The sequence below is a fragment of the Carettochelys insculpta genome, chromosome 26, assembly GCF_033958435.1.
Source record: "Carettochelys insculpta isolate YL-2023 chromosome 26, ASM3395843v1, whole genome shotgun sequence".
Classification (NCBI taxonomy): Eukaryota; Metazoa; Chordata; order Testudines; family Carettochelyidae; genus Carettochelys; species Carettochelys insculpta.
In genome coordinates this window covers 9,978,285-9,996,918 of record NC_134162.1, presented here as the reverse complement: position 1 = coordinate 9,996,918, position 18,634 = coordinate 9,978,285, and the positions used below count along the sequence as shown (strand labels likewise).

At 45.9% G+C, this 18,634-nt stretch overlaps 1 protein-coding gene across 7 annotated transcripts in view; it reads right to left on the bottom strand.

Moving 5' to 3' along the window:
* NFASC (neurofascin) overlaps positions 1-18,634 on the bottom strand; it is a 177,900-nt gene that overhangs the window by 144,296 nt on the left and 14,970 nt on the right. The window contains exon 1 of one of the 7 annotated variants that reach the window (XM_074977270.1): positions 1,821-1,879. The exons of the other annotated variants lie outside the window; for them this stretch is intronic. The gene's annotated coding sequence lies outside the window, so the exon portion shown is untranslated. Of the gene's footprint in view, positions 1-1,820; positions 1,880-18,634 lie in introns of those variants that run through there. 7 annotated transcript variants of the gene reach the window in all.

Below are 18,634 nucleotides of genomic sequence, written 5' to 3'. Positions count from 1 at the left end.
ATCTTAACCAAGGCTAGTACAGGTTAAATGTCTCAAGTCCAGCACTCATGTGGCAACATCTGTAATCAGGCATGATTTTAGTTAGCTGGACAGCCATTTATTGGTGTGGCCTAGTTTCCCCATGGTCCCATTAAGTTTGCTTACAACCACCTGTCCTGACTCTGTTGTGCTGTTTAGATGTAATTTACCCCTAAGTGTCCAAGAGTCCAATGAGCAGTGGAAATGTGGGTAATGCTACTGGACAATATTGACCTCTTGCGGTCCAGCAAATCTTTCTAGTGCTGCACAACAGACCTGACTCGCACAAGAGGTTCAACCTGGAGTAGTCTGCTTTGAGAGTATGGGACCTGACAGCAAAGGTCACTTTACCTTGATTTCTCTCAGAATTAAGTGAACAAAAAGTTGACTAATTTGGTCAAGAGGTCACTGGAAAAAAAAACAAAAAAAACTCACTTAGACCATGAATATTTATAAGATTCTAGAAACAAGGTCATGTTTCATGGCACTGACAAAGTCTTAGGCTTTCTGAACTACAAAAATAGAAAGCACGTTAAAACAAAAAAGCTAGAGGAACATGACCATGCTCCCCCATCTTAGCAAGAGGAGCTGGGTGGGAAGTGGTTCCCCCCAAAAAGTCAGATTTCAAAACTTTGAAATTCTGCATCAGGACAAGATGCAGACAAACAGATGCACACAGATGACATTGAACAAGATGCCCAGGTTGAAGTCTCGTATCTGAAACCATGAGAAGTGTGCCCCCCTGGCCCTCAGAAAGCTTTAATGAAAGGATCACTGGTGTGAAGAGTGGATTGACCAAAATTGGCATTTTCTCCCCCCCACCCAAACATTGAATTGCTTGGGAATTTAGACAAATTACAACATAGCAGGCTTAGTAGTTTTCCTGAGATTTAACTCAACAGGTGCAGATGGAAGATTCTTCACTGAATATTTTCCAAGGGAGTTTGAGACCCTTCGTTCTAAGCCATTTAAGACAGACAGCTATCCAGCCAAGTGGCTCAAACTCTCAGCCCAGGGCCATCCACAGGCCAAATGCTTCCTGAATCCTACCTGCAATATATTTGGAAGAGGTTGATCAGGCCTGCACATCTTAGGACTAGGGTGCAGGGTCAGGAGACATGTCAGGAAGGGGAGAAGGACTACATCGACCCCCCCACCCCAGAGCCCGGACAGAGCAGGATGTCCGCTAGGTAGATTTGAGGACTGGAACTGGCCTTAACACCAACTGAGTTTGAGACACCCCCCCCTTTAGACAAATCCTGCATCCTGGCAGAGGTTTAGGCTAAACCACCATTGAAGCTCCTTTTAATGCTATGCTTCCACAATAGTGGATCAATGCCCATAGATCAGGGTTGAAGTACTGTTTGAGCAGTCTTTATCCCAAAAAGCTCAATAAATGGCATGGACAACCTTGGCCATTGGGAAGATTTTCCTGACCTCACTGAAACAGGAGGCTTTGATGTTGCCTTAAAATTATAAGGTCAAAACCCAATATGAGCAAATGAAGCCATTTCCACAGCAAATCAGACTTGTTCAGCAAGACCGCCCTCTGCCAACTCCAAACAATGTTGTCTTTGCATAGTTGGTCACATTTCTGTAGCTAATTTTATATTGTAAACAGGCCCCAACAGTAACCATTGTTTTCTCTAGTGAAAGAACCAAATGTCACGCAAGAGCAGAGAATGACAGCAAGATGGAGAACTTCAAAGGAAAGGGGCAAAAAATATGCAAAGTGATCTGTAAATATTAGGGTTTAATCTGAACTCATGTCAGTCTGGAGTAGCTTTGCATCAGACATTTACCTCCATGTAACTGGAAGCAGAATGCAGTGCAGAGGGCTGAACTTCCCACTCATGGCAAAAACTGTTCCAACTCCATAGTCTCATCTCAGGCCAAAGGCTGTAAGGAAGAGTGGAGAGGTACAACTTTGGAGTCACTCAATGCACAAATTCAGCTGTGGCACCCCTGTACTTAACTCTGGGGGAGCTAGCTCATCCACCCCATGAGTATGGTGCTCCCAGAGGCTATGGTTTTATCAGCCTCCCTCTACTCAGAGGGATCATTCCCTTTGGGGTCAGAGAGGAAGGCCTGTAGAAACCATGAAGCTGGCCTTAACTACGCCAAGAACAGGGTGATTTTTTTCTGGGAAACCCTCCAGGTTGTGACTGAGCACAGCTCAAAGTAGTCTCTTCCCAGCTTGCCTCCACTTTTAACCCAATATCTCCCCTAAAAAACCAAAGCCAACAGCAGAGGTGGCTTGTGCAAAGGGAAAAACCAACAGAAGACAATTTCCTTCCCTATTTCCAAGCCCTTTGCATTAAGGATCCTGTACCTTTGCTGTGAGTAATGCTGCCAGTCTTGGGTAACTGGCTCTAAATGATCAAAACGATTTACTCCTAACCTTGGGGTGCTGTTTCCCAGTGCACACCAGTGGACTAAGACAGGCCATGAAGGCACCTGCATTCAACTGAAGCCAAAGGGAAAGTCAGGGAGGCAGGTGACATCATTCACAAGATTATAGCCAGGATGCTGGAACAGATGGGATACCTTCTCTGAAAAGGGCTCGTTAGTGACCACAAGCGATCAGACATCAGTTGCGCTTCTCACCCAACACAAGAGAATAAGTGCAGAGGCAAGAGGCCCTAGCACTAAATAGCTACTTCATTCAGATGTCCTTGTTTCTATGCAAGCTTTTGGGAGTTTAGCATTAGCTTCAATGCTAACAGACAAATCCATAGTGAACCATCATGTATATGTAGAAAGCACAACAGCTAGAAGATTTCTATGTACTCCAGAAATGTATCAGAATCACCCTGTATGATACTATACACACAATACACTTTGCACAGAGCTTTGCAAACAGGGCAAGAACCTCGCAATAGCCAAAGAGTAGGTAAATTAACTTTCACCTCAGTACAGATTAGTTACCAGATTCTCCTTTTATAGATACCAGCTACTGTCAGAATTCAGTTTATAAATACTTAAGTTAGAGGCACTGGAGATCTCTGCATTGTTTGGGAAACACAGGAAAGCAGAACAGGGGGAGTAAAGAATGCACAGAGAAGGGAACTCCAGAGCTTGAGGAATTTCACTAAACAGCAAATTGTAAGTTGTATAGAGATCAGCTGTACAGAACTGAGAGCAATGGCAGCAAAGCAAAACCTGCCAGGTAACTCAAGGATTGTGTATCAGAGGTAGCCACCAGGTCATTTTGGATACCTGTTCTCAAAGATGCTCAAACACAGCCCTATGTGAACCCTGGACTCAATCTATTTTTCTGCAGAGACTAGAAAAGATTTACCTTTGACAGATTTTTAGGATTGTCTTCTTGCCCCCTTTGACCTCTCAGGATGCTCACAGGGGGTGCTGATTGGGATCAAGGTATATGAAATTTCTGGCTAGTATGCTACATATGCATATATCTCCATTCTGCCCTTGCATGCTGTTCATACAAAGATCCCATCCTGTAAGCACCTGAGTGCTCTCACACTACCTTCCTTGCCTCACTTTTAAGCCATGTTTATCCCCTCCAAGGTTTAGATTAAGGCTTTTAGTCTCCTCTATCCCACAAGAAGCTCTTCCATGTGAGCAAGAGTTGAGCACTCCAAGAGCAAAGCAACAGCTAGAGCATTGCTAGGGAGCAGAACTACCCTGGGACATGCTGGTTCCAAGGGTGTAATGCTCAGACCCCTCTCTAGCTGTCAGCCGCAGAAAGAACAGACCCTCCCAGTGTCCAGTGGAGAAAATAATTCAATTGCTACAGGACTGTGCACCCCCTACCATGGCTGACTTCTCTGGCTTACAGAGAGCTTTATTCTCTCCAAGCACCTCATTGAATGGGAGCACACAATTCCATTTATCAAAAACTGCTGCCCCATTCCTCCATCTCTCCCTGGGTTTCCCTCATGAATAATGCAGGAGTTGTTCTTGACACTACCCACTCTGTGCTCTGCACTTCTGAGTCAGCCAGGAACAGGCTCAAGTGCCAGTCAGGGCCTGTCCCCATGTCCCACATGCTGGAGGCCAGCAACACTTGTACAGCAGCTTTTTTATTTTGTTCCAAATGCAGCCTCATTCTGTTTCAACCCTGCTTAGACAGCTCAGCACTACCAGGACAGATCCAGAGCACACATGGAGCTGACAAAAGGCTGTTTTCATACAATGAGTTCTGCTCTTACCCACAGCAGCTCATTACCTAGTAAATAAAATGATTAGTCTTTAAGGTGCTATGGACTGCTTGTTATTTGTGAAGCTATAGACTAGCACTATCATACAAGAGTCTCAGAGGGGTAAACCTGTACATCCTGTAAGGCCACAGAAAGCAAGGAGTTCTCAGCTGTTACACCAATATATTTGGCCCTACATATGTGGAATAGCTTCCAGCAGTTTAACTCATTAGCATAATTTTAGTGTGGATATATACTCGGACCATACCAAATTCAGGTTGCAAGCTGAAATCTGGTCATTTGTGCTTTTATCCCATAAGATACAAGCTTCAGAGGAGATGAGCACTTATCAAATTGGCAGTACTGACCCAAAAGGGAATTGCAGGCAGGAGTCAAAGGTGTTTGTGGGGTGGGGAGATTGTGGTATTGCCACCCTTACTTCTGTGCTGCCTTCATAGCAAAGTCCAAAAAGCAGCGATTGTTGGCTGGGAGCCCAGCTTTGACTGCAGTACCCTAACAGCAGCAATGCTAAAGTAAGGGCAGTAATAGCATACCCATGTTACCCTTATTTGTGCTGCTGCCTGAGCACCCAGCTCTACAGGCAGCAGTGCTGCTTTCAGAGCTGGGGTCCCAGTCAGCAGCCACTGCTCTCTAGCTGCCCTGTTGAAGGCAGTGATGCCACCTGCAGCAGCACAGCAGAGTAGCAGTACTGCAGCAAACCCCTCTCCCCACACTTGATGCCACCATGAAGATTTAAATAGCTGAAGTAGTTTTTAAAATCCTATGGCCATGAAATGGATAAAAATGGATGGTGAATTTGGTTGGGCCCTAGTTATAGTACTACCTTGCCCTTCTCTAGCACTACCACCCAAGGATCAAGTTATGCACTACTATGGTTCTTCAGGCATACCACTGAAGCCATTCTACAGAGAAGTCTCTGGCACAGAGGGTAATCCTGTGTGCCCAAGGGCATAACTAGGTGGGGTGGATTTTTAAAGGGAGTTAGTGCAGAAGTGAAGAATGCACCCCAGATGAGTGCACTGCAAGTCAAGGCATTTAACTACTTAACCCTCCTTCCTCAACCCTTCTCCAACATTAAAAGCTTCCTTTACTGATATTAATACAAACCCACTAATCTGGAAAACAGATGAACTAGCCAGAATGGCTGCAGCTTAGGAAGGGAAAGAACCTTGTACTGGTTTCAGGGGACAACCCTGGTTCTCAAAGCACATGATGGAACTGGAAAAGAGACGAGCCAGGCTCCTAGCAAAACCAGGCAAGGAAGAGGTGAGGAATACAGACACTAAGTCTGGCACTGGCATGCTCACTTCTGGACACCACTGGAAATGGAAAACAAGACCCCCAGTTTGCTAAGTGGTTTGGATGACCACTAAAGAGCTTCAGACCACAGTAAACCAGCCAAAACAACCTTCATCTATTTCTCTGCACAGGAACTGACATCCTAGAAGTGTTGGTGTAAACCGGCCACATCCCATTGATTGATCAGGATGTGGTTGTACTGTTGAATAAGGTTGTCCCTAATGCTCAACCCTTTGCTCTTGCTTTTATTTTGAGCTTGCCATTGCAGTGTCTCAAGAGGGTCGGAGGGCCTCAGTCACTACTGCCCACAGATCAGTTTCCCCTCTATAGATACAAAGTGTGAAGGGGAGGATCAAGCTGAGCATCAGCTACCCCATTATTTCACTCCTTGGCAGCTGTCTTTCAGTGTTCTTTTTAAAATTAAAGAAACTGGTACTCAGCCAGCCCCACATCTGACTATCATGGTGCTGGTACTCAAAGCACTGTTCATATCTATTTCCACTGCCAAACAGGGAGCTTGGACAAGGTAACAGGAAAACAGCTTATTCTTACATGAAGCCCAGGCTGCGGGCCTCAGACCTACTGATCCATGGAGAATTTGAGTCCAGGGTATATCCTCCAGGTCTATAGACCTTAATGATTAAGCAGCCATTGGCCCAAGAAATCTTATGCCCCCAAAAATCTGTTGATCTATAAAGGTGCCACAGGACTTCCCCCTGCCCCCCACACAGACAGACTAACACTGCTACCCCTCTGACCCTTATTTGCCATTTAATGGCATTTCAGCTCTTGGTGCTCCAAGTGCTAGCCCAACTTCCATGACCATAGTGAGACTAGAGTTTGAGATAAAGCCCAAATGCCACCCTTAGTGCTTATTACTGAATCACTGGAAATTAAACAAGACTAAGCACTAGGCAGACCCAGCTTTGGTAGCAAAGCAGAGATCTGTTAGACTGCTTCATTTTAGCCTGAACAGCTCCAGGGGTGTTTAAAAAAAACCACACTATTTATACTGGCAATGGACACAAAGCAAGAAGCAACTCACTTGAGCTCAGCCAGGGCTTGGTGCTGACAAGCAGAAACCAATCAGTTCTCTTGCTGGGCCAATACTCCCAAGCAGCAACCACTAACAATCCTGAGGGCACCATTTGCTCAGCCTTGCCAAGAAGCTCCCACAGTTGCTGTCCAGGGTTTGGGAACAGTCACCAAATCACCAGCCAAGCTGAAATCCAGGCAGGTTTCCTTTTTGGAACAGCAGCAAAAAGGACGGCCAGGCAATGCCCAAGGGTACCTGATGCTGCAGCACAACCAAATGAAACCCACTTACCAGCTGCCTCCCCACCATATGTTACCCAATTCTGCTGAATCACTTCCTGCATTGTTGGCAGTGCTGAGGGGGAATTTTCCTGTGGCTTGCAGGGCTGAAGCCTAAGATGCACTGCACAGCATGAATGGCCTGCTTAACTCACATGGCACAACTCAGGCAGTACAAGACAATGAGATTTGCTTCACAGCAGGCATTCATGTAGCCCAAACTGGGCCACCTGGGGACCAACTCACTTGCTCCTCTAACAGTTGAATGCTTGCATGCTGAGCTGCCAAGCCCTGCTTTCCCTGCTGACTGGATTACAAACACAACACCTGGGCTATGTGGGGGGGAAGAGGTGACCTCCAGCTGCCAAAAAAATTCATGAGGGACAGCCAGATTTCTCCCCATTTCAGACTGCACTCAAGCAGAGTCTGGATAGTTGGAGACAGGACAAGGCAGGGAGCAGAGATAAGGAAATCCAGGAGGAACAGAGCAAGTAAACCAGAGGTGGGAGGAGAACAGACAGGGGAACAGGAAAGACATTAGCTGATTTTCTGTATTTGTGCACAGCATGGATACTTTAACAAGTACAGAACAGAAATAAAATGAAGAGCAGCCTCTCAACATGCTGGGACCTGAGATCAAGGGGCCAAGCAATGGAGAATCTGTACAAACTGTTCAGATGGATTGGGTACCCTAACCACTGGATGGTGATGGGTGCTTGCATTGCTGCTGCACAATGTTTCAGTGGATGAAAACCAAAAGATGTGGGGAAGTTTGAGGAGTCAAAATCCTAACCTCCAGGAGACTGGCCTGTCCTCAGCAGGCACCCCCCCCGGGCCTTAAAAATCCAATGTCTCTTGGTAGGATTGAGGGTCCAGTTAGGGTTATTTAATGTCAAGCAGGAAGTGGTCTCAGGAGAAGAACTACCTGGCTGCAGGATGGTGTTTTGAGTGTGAAGTTATTTATAAGCACATTTGTGATAAAGTAAGGTCCAATTATTTAAGTGGGGAGAAGATACCCCAGGTTCCTCCCCTTTCTTCTCTCCCCACCCTCAACAGCTCCACTTTCAAACAGACTGTAGGATGAGACCTCCTGCACAGCCTGATGGTTTGTCACAGAAGGTGGCTAAGGCTGGTGGCGAGTGACTAGGTCTTTCCTCCCTTGCAAGGAACAAGCATGCTGGCTCTACAGGGCTCTCAGCTACTGTCTGTCCAGGAGACATGGCTGGCAGCTTTGATCCCTCTGGGATGAAGTGTTACAAGACCATCAGGCCTGACAAGTCACCGAATACACTGCTGTATTCAGAACTGTGCATCCCCTGAATACCACAACCTCCACAATTATTTGGAGGCCAGAATTACACCAAGCCAGACATGTGTATACCATGTCCCCCATAAGTGTTTCCATCCATGGGGAGAAAGTTTTATGTGCAGATGTGCACCACCAGCAGACATGCCAAAAAGCTGTGGTGCTCTACAAATCAGCAAGGTGGCATCTCATTCTCCCTGATGGTCACCCAAGTGCTCATCTTACAGGGAACACTAGTATACATCCACACCTAAGATGCTACTTGTGTGTGACATTCACCATATATCCTCCTACAGACAGATCAATAGAAAGTGTCTCTAACACCCATGCACACACCACACCTGAAAATGGATCTGGGATTTAGCCATCTAAAGCAGGCATGTCCAACACGTGGCCCACATGTGGCCCCACAAGATTGTAAACTTTTACCATTGTTATTTATATACATTAGCTATATTATATGCAGCCCAAGACAATTCCTCTTCACTCAGTGTGGCCCAGGCAAGCCAAAAGGTTGGACACCCATGATCTAAAGACTGGGGCAACTTGGAACCAGGTCTTTGGTTTGGTGCACTCCAAAGATATAGTCCATGTGCATCCCTGCTCAGATTCTGGACTACAGTCAAGTGAGTAGCAGCAGTCCCAAAAGGATCCCACTATCCTAAGTTTGGAGGGCCCCAAGATACTGGGGCCCTGATGGAAGGTATGCTCTTTGATCATTGCTTATTATTTCAATTGCGCATGGTGCATTAACAAAGGTTGACACCAGTAACTCAACTCTGAAACCAAACATCAAAGAGGTAATTTAATTAACAGGCCAGTGTGCAGGCCTTTGAGTTCTGCTGATTATGAGAAGAGAAATTGGAGGGGGGAGGGGAGAGAAATCTTTGTTATGTTAATTGCATGAAGCCTCCACATGAAATGCATCTTATAAGCAGCCTCATTTCCCCTGTGGGCCATGTGCAAACTTGACTATGGGCTTTTGTGGTGGACAAAAGTGAGTTTCCCCTGATGGAGCAAGAGATTAGGATTAACCAATAGATGTGAAAGAAAAATAAGCTTCCATTAAAAAAGGCTTGAAAACCTAGTGAGATCGGCAATTTCATTGCCATCTTAAGGAGATGTTTTCCTTTCACTAATTAGATGAGAGGAACTCATCTTGATATTGATTTTCCAAGTGAAAAGGCTGCCTTCCCTGGGAGATCTCAGCAGCTCAAGGATTTCAGACACCACTTTTATGGCAGTATTTGAATCCACTCACCTGCTCTGGGAAGGGGGGCCCTCAAAGATGCATTTTCATCCTGACTCAAAATTATCAAGGACCTGACATGTTAGAATAAGACAAACTGCATGTCCATTATTTTCTGTCCCATATCCCTAAAGTGTTAAGGCTCATTTGAGGTCATTTGCTTCAGGGTAGGTTCTTATCTCAGAGAGGATGCATATAACTTCCCCACACAGTGCAGCAAAACCCTGTATAGGCAATTACAAGCTGAGTAACTTTAAGCCTCAAACAGTTAATTAGGAAGGAAGATGCACATTAGTGACTGTCCTTGTGCCCGTGACATGACCATTCAATTTAAAGTTTAAAAGCCAAACATGCAGAACCTGCTCCCTTCCCACCAATGAGCATTGTAGTAGTGGCCATGGACTGGATTTCATTTCAGTTCTGCCTATATTTCTCATTAACCCAGAATTGTTACTGGATTTATACAGCCAGCCTTGCTGATCTGGTTTATGTGGATGGGAAGAAGTTAGGCCAACAATCCTAGAAGGATTTCCTGCCGATGGAAAGTTAGTGGAGTTGGCAATGGAAGAATTTGCACTCCAGTCAAGCATGGCGATCAGACCTGTGGGCTGGAAGTCACAGGGGTATTCCAGAGATGCAAACAGCAACCACCAGCTCTCCTGCCTGTAGTCCAAGCCATGTTTCCCCACTGTCATGCAACTCTGGTGAAAATAAAATTGCCCTTAAATCAACTGTCAAGATGACAAGCAAGGTCTGAATTTAGAAGCTGAACTAAGACTACCTGGTGCCACTAACACTGAAGACATTCACTAACTTGCATAGTCAGCCCTACTTTGGGCAAGTAACCATAGGTCACACAGAAAATTAAACAGTGAGCATGGATACCAATTACAAGGTTGACAGCCACTGATCTGGTCTGACCTCCTGTATTACACAGGCCAGAGACCATCCCTGAAATCATCCCTAGAACTCTAAAAAAAAAGCCACCCAAACCCACTTAGCACCTTGGTCTTAATAGGGGCTTAGGACATGTGGGCCTGAACAGAGACTTTCATGGCAATCAATGGTGGTTTGTATCACAATATCTGATATCTGGGCCTCAGGCTAATAGGCTCTGTACAAAAACAAAGACCATCTGCCCCAAAGAGGCAACAATCCAAGCAGAGGAAAGATCATCATCATATTACAGATGAGGGACTGAGGCACAGGGAGATGGAGTAACTGGCCCAAGGTCACCCAAGGACTGTGGCAGAGTTGGGAATTGACCCAATCTCTACAGAGTCCAACTTCAGTGCCCAACTATAAGACCATCATTCTCCATTGTTCAAACTCCCCACCGTGAGCAACACAGGATCATATGGGTTTCTTTCATCATGTACCCAGTACAATCCCAGTCCCTATACTATTGTCCCTCAAATGCTGGGGTAGTCTAGGGAGAAATGCAGCATTCAACTTCCCCAGAGGCAGGAATGTGTGAGGACAGACTATGTGCATCTTCCCACTGCAACAGCTACAGAAATCATGCAGCTTCCTTTAGGGAGTCACACCAGTGGCTGCGAGTTTTTCCACCCCTCAGCCATCTCCCACTCTAGAAACAGCTACAGCAACCCAAGCTGTGGCAGCAAGAAGCCCTGTAGTGTAGCAATAAGAGCAGAGGTCTTAGTCACTCTGGTGTTTCTATTCCCAGATCCACCACTCACCCTGATGAGCTCCTGCAAGTAGATGTGACTGAATACATCCTGCCTCATTATGACAGTTTCACTGAGTGTTGCCACACAGACACATGCATACTGTACTCACCAAGAGGGATCGGATCTTAACTGCAACTCACACCTATTGGGTGTCACTGTGTAAGTGGTCTGTGCACCATTGCATGGGACAAAGAATGAGTCTCCTCAGTGTCTGAGAGGCAGATGGCTTTTAGCTCAAACCATAGCAGTTCCTGCACTAAGATCCAGAGGTCCCACATTTCAGTCTATATGCCAGTCAGTGGTTACCTAAAGGAACCTGTTTAAGCCAATTGATAACTGTCATTAGCAGCTCCACCTTAAACCCTTTGGTTAAGGCACAAGGCTTGTCTATAAACCTGGACAGTTTCCCCTGTAAGCTGAGGATGACCACTCAGGAGAGATTCAGGAGCTGATTAGCAGGGACCCAGAGCCAGCTTGTGTTTCTATCATGCTTTGGTGCACATAAAGTTTATTCCACTCATGGATGTAAAAACTAGAGGGAACACTGACCTTGGATCCCAAACTTAGCTATATGTCAAACCCCAGTGAGATCTAAGACTAATTCAGTTTCATTAAGTGGTGAAGCTTGGAATTGATGTTTGGCCAGGGGGCACAAAAAGCCTTCTCTAGGTCTTTAAGTCCCAGCCTGGTAAAACCCTGGCTGGGATGATTTAGTTGAGATTGGTCCTGATTTCAGCAGGGGGTTTGGACAGGATGGTCTCCTGAGCTCTCTTCCAACCCTTTCATTTTAAGAGTCTAGGATTCCTCCATGAGTTTTGTGGGTCAGGCCTGCTCTGTGTGATGGCCATGCTTAAATTTTCTTGATGGTTCACTGTGCAGTTGCAGGGCATCCTCCCTTATGAGCAAACACTGTAGACATCTGCTTTGTGTCCATCCAATAGCAGCCAGGCCATTGCTGATATTATGGAGTAGCCTTGAAGCTTTTGCCTTGTACAAGGGGTACAGGCAAGGGACAGCCATGACTTTGGCTTACAGAGTCAGAGGGCTGCACAACTAAACAGGGCCTGGCAGAGGGAATGAAAACCTGCCAGCCCACTGAAATCAAGAGCAGGTGGTCAGTACCAGGGTACAGTACACAACATGCATCCCCATCTACAAAGTTACTAGGGATTAGCTCAGGCCAATACTCAGGCAGCTGCTACCTTGGAAGATGAAAACAGGGAGGAATACCCTCAAGTCTCCCCAGGGAAAAGTGGACCAAGTTCTGCTCTCCAGACTTCTAAAATCCAATAGATTGGAATGGGTTTGCACTGAACAGGTATAACCAGGGCAAAAGTCTAGCGAGCCTATTAGCTGTCCTGTTTGGTTTTGTTTAAAAGGAAAGAAAAGCCATTTTGGTTTACCCTGTGGAAGAAATTGGAAGGTTGTTTTAAACCAAACATGTCTATTATTGGTTGTTAGAGGAACTCTGTTTTGCAAGGAGCAATTCATTGCTGCAGTAAGCAGCACCACATGCAGCCTCTGGTGTGTTCTTCCACACTGAGTCAATTAAGGACTAAACCTGATGGGTCCTGCCACCTCTCTACAATTGCCTGGCTAGCAGGAAGCTGAAAGCTTATTTCTCCAATTGGCCTGGAGAGCTTAATTTTACAGGGACAGATGGGGAGCAGGGGTGGACTCAGTCTTAACTTATTTGTGGCTCCTTTTCCCTCTGACAGCCTAGTCTAATTTTTGACCTGTGAACTCAGTTAAAAGGCACTAAAGCAGCACACAGTACAGGTTGAACCTCTAATCCAGCACCCTCAGGATCTGATTGGTGCTGGATTAGAGAATTTACCGGACCACAGGAGGTCAATATTGTCTAGCAGCAATAGCAACACTTCTAGGAGCCCAGTGAGCAGCAGAAGACATTTAGGGGTAGAGTTAGATAAACAGCACAAAAAACAGAGCCAGGACTGGTGGCTGCAAACTTTATGGGACCATGGGAAACTTGGCCACTCCTATGAGTCATCTGACTAAAGTAATGCTGGATGAGAGAGGTTCAAACTGTACTGTTGCAGATAGTACATACCAATATTACTGTCACTTTGCATGGGGTGTTTTCATGCTATTTTTTTTTTTTAAAGCAAAGCCCATTTCTGCTATTACTCGCTGAGATGGTCTGAGGACTATGCAAGTTGCCTTGTAGGAATGGCTTTAATAACCTAACCTTGTTCTTCCTGTGCTGAAGCATGGAAGCTCTAACCTTATGCACAGACTGCCCAGATGGCACAGTGAACTTCTTGCCATCCTGCCCCACCCTCCCAGAAGAAGCCACAATCCTGCAAAGTTTCCACAGCGAATAAACTACTCAGATTCCTTGTCTGCCTTTATCCTGAAGGGAATTGCAGAGAGCTCAAATATGCAAGAGTACAAAGCCAAATGAAGGCAAGAGCCCAGGCATTCTCTAGAGTGTCTGGGAACAAGATGTCACTGAGGTTGAAGCAAACAATGGGGACCTGTCAGTTCACATCTGTATCTATGGAAACTTGCAAGGGGTTCAGAGACAAAATTGACAAAGTTGATTGCACAAAGTGACACTTGAAATAAAAAAACATGGGACATTGGAGCTTAATAAAACCCTTTAACTTACCAGCATTTACAGACACATTTAAACCTCACCTTTAAGATCTCATCCAAAATTGCTAGTGTTTCTCTAGATTAGGCTGAAGATAAGGTTCGCTGCTCCAAAGAGCTTCTAACCTGGGCAGAGGTAGCCAAGTGGGCATATCTGGCACTGGTTTTGGTTTTTATATTCAAAAAATTGAAGCCCTGTGACACCTTATCAACTAACATTGGAGCATAAGCTTATGCTCCCATATATCTGTTAGTATGTAGCTGCAAAAATCAAGAACTCCTGAGATACCTTAGACTAACGCATCTACCCCTGATACTTGAAAAACCAATGCTGGTGAATGCAAGACAAGAATTTGTAGATTTTTTGGACAGCATTGGTATGAACTGATGTCCATTAGGAGTTCAAAGTCTTTCTACAGATGCACAGGGTGCCATAAATTATAAAAAGTGAAATATGTGCAGTATCTCAAATCTTAGTGCTCAGGAATTCTCAAGTTAGAATCTTTGAGCCGTGGGCAAGTCATTTCCAATCTGGCTTCAGCTCTTAGCTGAAGAAACTACTTTCCTTCCACTTGTGGGGGGGGGGGGGGGGCAGGGAAGGTGGTGACAGGACTGTGGAAAAATGCTACAAGAAATATTAAATTTCCACCTGAAAGAGCTCCCACTCCAGCATTCCCACTGCTAGAGTCCTCCAAGCCTTGTGGTGTGAACAGTTAAGCAAGAATCAGTGGACTTTGAAAGGTGGAACAAGCCTCCAGTAAGAAGGGTTTGCAATGAGAAAAATGCATCAAGTACAAAGAGCAATGGGAAACCTGATTCTCTCCTGCAGCTCCAGAAGGTTTGATTGTGGTTCTATGCACAAAGCCAGTGTGACACCCACTTCACTTTCTGCACCCCACAAATCTGCCTTGTGTTCTAACCATCACCACAAAGGTAGATGGAGATGCAAGGCCCTCTGCACCACATTGGAGCACAAATCCTACATCCTTGCTGTTTATGGCCCTAACAGCCTTGCACAGCATGAGTGTGCAGAATAGCAAACCAAAAAGGCACTGCTCCAAGGAAGCTCACAGCAAAGGAGTCAGCTTATAACAGCAGCACACCAGCTCTCATGTTTGAGCCTCTCTGTAATTGCACTGACAGGATAGTGCTAGGAGGAAGCTCAGGCTTGTGCAGCCATACCTTGCAGTGGCAGGCCATGCTCCTGAGCTCACTTCCTCTGCTAGAGTCTCAGCTGGCAGGAGCTGGCTATAATTAGGTCTTCCCATATGCAGACAGCAACTGTGAACTCCAAAATGTTCCTCTCAGCCTCCAGTCTGGTGTTAAAAGTGGCTGTCACAGATCAAGGATGAAGACTAGCCAGCAACAGAGCACCAAGCTGCATTTAGGTCCCTAGCCACTGGAACAGTGTTTTTAATCCAAATCTTATGACTGTCCTACATTTGAGGCACCCTAGCTCCTTTTTCAGGAAACAATCCTACACTGACCAGTGCAAAGATGGAGATGTCCTAGTTAAGATTTATTTCCAACTGCTTTATGGTTTTTTCCCCTTCAAAAGGCTGGGGTGATGAGTTAAGTCAGCCACACCCCGCTACTTGGTTAGCACAGAGCCCCTGCAGCCCAGATCCCACAGACTGTTTCACAGCTGCTTCCAGCCTCTTTGGAATCCCTTCCAAGCTTGCACCACTGCAGGCATGACACATGCCAACCCTGCCCAGGCACTGGAATTGACAGATGGAATCTGGAGCCATTGTCCCGGACTGGGCCACAACTACAATGCCAGCACCCCAATACTTATGCAAACTGCTGGCATCCTATCTGGTGCCACACAAGTGGTGCTATAACAGAAGCAAATCTTCCCCTTGTTCCAAGCCTGTGTAGCCAGGCAAGAGAGGGATTTTGCAGAGGAAGCAATCCTCTGTTGGGCTGCACAGTTATCAGAGCCGTAAGATATAGCAGGTTTCCCCATCCTCCTGTGCTGAAGGGAGAACTCAAGAAGGCAAACAGCCAACAGTTTGGTGTAGTTGCTGTGCCATGCAAAATGGAGTTGGGGAGTTCCTATAGTGCAAATTAACATCCCCCTTATCCTCAGTCCCCTGACTCACCCCAGCAAAACAGGCAGCCTCCAGAATTGTTAACCTGGAATTTATCACAAAGCACTGAAAGCAATGTTCCTAAACCTTGGTACCTTAAATTTGCCTACCTACAGATGTAGGTGCCTAACCTGGGTCAAACACCCACAACTCACTGGACTCTGGTGGGCGGGGGGTTGGGAGGATTGCAGGTGCTGGGTACCTCTGGGTCAGGTACACTTGAAAACATGGAATGCAGAGTCCACCAGAATGGATGGGAGAGGGAAGTCTCATGATACCCTTTAAGAAATCAGTTCCAGTGATTAAAGTCAATTGCTTGTTGGCTGAAATAGTAAGTACTCTCCTCCTCAAGTCCTACTTTTTAGAGCATTTTGCTTCTTAAAATCCAAGAGTGTATTTTCCCAGTTTAACTAGCAACACAGCTTTGACTTGTAGGTTTGTCTATGCCAGCCATAATGAAGCTCATGTATACATATAGCCTGGATAGGCTCCATCTGTGGAGTGAGCCTGATACCATGAAGTACCTCAACTTCTACGGACTTGAGCAGAACCTGAGGGCATAGAGCACCACACAGGACTGGTTCCTCAAAGACAGACAAATGCAACTTGGCTACCACTTAGGTGCAAGGGTATAAACCAAGCACTGGGTTGGCAGTCTGGAAAGTTTGCTTCCCAGCCTCATGACCAAGCTGGGCTAGTCAGGTCAGAAAGGACCATTACCACCCAGTGCTCAGACAGTAAATGCAATTCAGGATCAAAGTTTTCAGTAGCATCCATTGTTACTGTGACCAGGTGAAGACACCTTGGGCCTGATTTTTGTAGGAGCTCATCATTACATCTCCCACTAACCTCAAACAAGGTTGCAGGTGCTCAGCAACCTTGAAGACCAGGCTCAATGGTCTTAGGCACCCAAAAATGAGGGGCCTTTTTACGTGTGTGGACAAAAGCTCTGTGCTTCACTTACTCTACCTGTAAGAGGAGTGTAACTGTGTATAGCTTCCATTTCCATGATGAGAACAGCTATGGAAGTTAGATGGCTATACAGAGGCCCATCTACTGTCCTACCTGCCTTCGAAGCATCAAACAAGACTATATGGAGGGATAGTACAACGTGACACAGGAAAAAGGTCAGATCAAGTTAGTGCAGTAGTTTAAGGTATTCACAGGTTTGGGACATTTAATTGATACAGGGTTTGGGGAACAGCCCATACACATTCAAAAAGCTGCACCTTATCAGTCACATTAGTAGCAGCATGAAAACAAGTGCAGTAGTGTGTAGGGGTGGGGAGGTGGTTGGAACACTGAGTGTTTGGCAATGGCACAGCACAAGGTATTCTACTGTAGGGTTCAGGTGACTATTTCCCCATTGTCAAATTCCCCACCAGTCCCTTTAAGGGATTATGGACAATTACTTGCATGCCTATTATTCCCATTACAGTAGAAAGATGGCAACAGCTGCAGAATATTGCATGCCATTCTTCACCCATAATCCAAAAGGTTGAAGGATTGAGCTGAAATGTTCCAAGAAAGACTAAGTGAGGTTTCTGGGAACTGCATCTCAATAGAGCCCAAGCACAATGTTGAGTCAGCAGGATTAAACTGCCTTTCACTTGTACTTGGCTGTACCTTGGCTACATGCATAGGGCTCTAGTGAGAGATACAGCATTTTTAAGGCCTCAGCCTTTATCCTATAGGTAGGTATATAGAAGAGCACAATTGAGCTGCAGTGCATTCCCTCAAACCCATTCTAGTCCTGGTACCATAAACTGCTTAAGTCACTGCAAGCCATCTGTTTCTCTATTTTGGCTTTAGCACTTCATGCTTAATGGACTTTTCAACTGAAACCCCATTGGGAAAGAAGCCACTGAAGGCACATAGCCTGGAGAACCCATGCCTTGACATGGTGCTTCTGAATGCTTCAGTCACCACACAGGACTAGCCTCAAACACTTTAAAGGTCTGAGCATGAACAAATTCTAGGAAGAATTTGTCCCGGTGTGTGGGCTAGAATTGATCCAAGCCAGTATGAGCAATTATACTGATATGCAAGGAATGGAGACACCCTTGAGTCCATCAACTCTCTCAAAACTGAAACATGCAAGAAACACCAGGTCAGATGGCCTGGATTTCTCCTCTCCCCAATAAAGGGTATAAAGCTACTGCCTTCCCTTTTAAGGAAAGGTCCAAGCCCACAACTCAAGCACCAGCAAGGAACCCCTAAACCCATCTTGGGCAACTCAGACTCTCTAGACCTTAAGGTTATGTTACTACAGAGAGCAACTGAGTGAAGACACTACTAAGCTGGGTGGGGGGAGAGCTTTTCCTATAAGTGTAGTTCATCACCTGCCCAAGTGGTAGGTGTGTAGACAGAAGCAGCTCTCCTGCCTATAGTGTCTGCACAGTTGGGCTGGGGGTAGGTCACCCGAGGATGAGGATTTTCGTGTCCAGTATCAGTATAACTGCATCCATCAGGGGCTGCAGGGTAGATCTGGCTTCAGTGGTGCCATCTGTGGAGGGGTTATGGCCCCTGCACAACTCTGACAAGGCAGCCCTGAGGGTTTACAAAGCCCTTGCAGAATGAGAAGTGGTTAGCAAGCAGCAGCATCTCCAGCTGCCATTCTATAGACAGAATGCTGCTCTCTGTAAGCCACTGTCCCACTACCCCTGCTGATCAGAGGATTGGACAATGAACTGTTAGCACCCTTCTCCCTTTACCACTGGATGTTGTGACGAACTGAATCATGGAGGGGACCAGAATTGGCCATAAGATCAGTCCTAAAATACACACCAAGTTGGTTTGAACATATAGCCTGAGCTGACACCATTTACATGCAACCTGCTTTGACAAGGGGATGGTGCTAC